Here is a 2500-nt window from a genome sequence, read left to right as displayed (position 1 = left end):
CTAATAGGGCTCACATAGTCTTTAAATGTGTATTTGTACATTATGAGTGCTTAAACTAATATTTATAATACACAAGTTGGTTCAGTGCCAAGTGCAGTGGCAACATGTCACAATGTGGAGAGTCCCCCCCAAACCAGATCCTGCTTAGGGCCCCCAAAAGTCTAGGGCCGGCCCTGGTGAAAGTCCTGTGTTTGACCCATCCTCCCTACACAGATTTTCTCCCTTTCATACTACTCTCTACGGCGTCCATTCACACTGTGGTGGCAAATTTTATTTTAACCATTTGTTTTTAATAATATTGACCATTTGTTTAAAGATTGTTTTAAACCTCCACATAATTCCTTCCTGTAGACTTAAAGGCACCAGAGAGAGAGCTGGCCTTGTCGACTGTGAGCAATAGCAGAAGTTATTTTCGCTAAAGAATTGCAGCTCCTTTTGTTGTTGTTTATTTCTGCAGATAAAGTGAAGAAGGCTCTACCACGGTCTGAACCGTGACTCTTTGGGTCTCCTGAGATCAGCAGGTGTTTAGTCTAATGGAGGAGACACAGGAGCAGAATGGAAGGTTGTAAAATCATCTGACTGTCTATGGTATTTTTTAGAAAAGTGGCAGCATGCTAAAGATATTTGAAGATTAACGGAGTTTCTTCACTATAAGATGTTTTGATTTTTAGGTTTCTATTTAGGAAAGACATTTTCAGTTGTACCTTTGAAACTGTGTTTTCTCCATTTGCAAATGTAAATAAATACTCAAAGACCAAACTTTGGATTAATTCTCAGTCGTTATTCGTTTTGATTTTATCATGAATATCACTAACTCTGCTGCTTCAAGGAAAACTTCCACCACAACACACAATCACGAGGTAATCTAAGTCAATGGAGGCCGAACTGCGTTGATAAACACGCTAAAAAGCCAGTATATGTCTTGATAACGCGCCAATAATGGCGTACAAATTGGGAATATACTGGCATAATATGTCATACATACGCCCCTTCATGAGATCAGTCTGGAAATGAATTAAGTGGTAATGTCTAATTATATTACTTATTAAGTGAAATGTATTCACGGTGGTTTCCTTGGAAAAGGCGTGCCTGCATCACTGCCCTCTGCCCCGCCATGAAACCTCATGTTCAGCTAACTAAAGCGCCCCTCAGGACGCCGCTCCACATCGGGTTGAATACGAGAGTTTTTGTCGTGGACGCCCAGAGGGGAACGCGAGTCACCAGCTGGTCCAACAACAGACTCAGCGGTCTCTGCTGACTCAGACAAACCCGCCTCACTTCATCTGAACTGTGACACATCGGCTGCATGCTCATGCAGTTATTAAAAAGGTCCAGTGTGTAACGTGTTTAGAGATCAACATGGGTTTATTTCAGTTAGGCTAATGGCTGGTTTGATTTGCATTGAGAGATGATCTTATGGAAAGTACCCCATGACCATCTCTAGGTATGGTGAAGGGTATGTGATGATGTGGGGGGGCCAAGGGAACTTTATCAGGATGCATAGTATCTGGATCCATGAAATAACTGGCCTTTATAATAACCATCTTCCTGCCTCTATGGGAATTTAACATAGGGATGGACTGACTTATGCCCCCTGTATTTTAAGGAAGAACATTTATTTATTTATGATACATTATTCATTCACAAAGATAATTGGTGTCCTTTTTTTAAAGGGTTGATTTTTTCCTCTTTTTTATTTTTTATTAAGGCATTAAGATAAATTTCCAAAAGATGATTATTTATTATTATTCCTCTTTTTTAGTCAACTTTAGCATGAGGTCATAAACTTATGAGCACCACTGTGAATGTTGGCTGCAGCCCAAACTGAAGTGGAATACATAAGCCATAAGAGCCATCATGGTAATAGTTTAGTCAACGGATTGTAAACTGTGTGTGCAGGATGAGGTCGCCTGTTTTAGACATTAATGGCTGTGTGTTGAGTTATTTTGAGGGGACAGCACATTTACACTGTTATACAAGCTGGACACTTCATACTTTACATTGGAGCAAACTGTCATTTCTTCAGTGTTGTCCCATTAAAAGATATAATGAAATATTTACTAAAATGTGAGGGGTGTACACACTTTTGTGAGATACTGTACATCTGCTGATTTGATCATATTATGTGGAAATTGTTTCACATCTTTCACACTATCAACTGTTTAATTCGCAGACTATTCTGTTAAACATGAGGACGGGAAATAAATGATGAATCCACTTAGAAAATACTTTCAGTCATCCTCTGTATTTCCCATAAATGAAATATCCCGGCCCAGTTTAAGCCCTGGTGAGGCCCCAGGTCCTGTGTGTGACTCACTGAGCTGCAGGGAGTAACAGCAGAGAAACAATAGCGTGTCATTTCTTCCAGGTTCGTTATCTGCCAGCGCTGGTCTGTAACAGAATAAGACTGGTGGTGTGTTTGGCTCTGTTTGTCACACTGAGGTATATACTGGACATCCTGTGTTAGACTGAGCAGGGAGGGGGAACGCCCAGGAAAGAA

At 40.4% G+C, this 2500-nt stretch overlaps 1 protein-coding gene across 1 annotated transcript in view; it reads right to left on the bottom strand.

The window, feature by feature from the left end:
- The window catches only part of LOC120557002 (interleukin-17 receptor D-like), a 79509-nt gene that overhangs the window by 13892 nt on the left and 63117 nt on the right, over nt 1-2500 (bottom strand). The window lies entirely within an intron of this gene.

Source organism: Perca fluviatilis, chromosome 4 (assembly GCF_010015445.1).
Source record: "Perca fluviatilis chromosome 4, GENO_Pfluv_1.0, whole genome shotgun sequence".
NCBI classification, from domain to species: Eukaryota; Metazoa; Chordata; class Actinopteri; order Perciformes; family Percidae; genus Perca; species Perca fluviatilis.
Note: the sequence above shows the minus strand (reverse complement) of the source record. Positions and strands in the feature narration are given on the sequence as shown.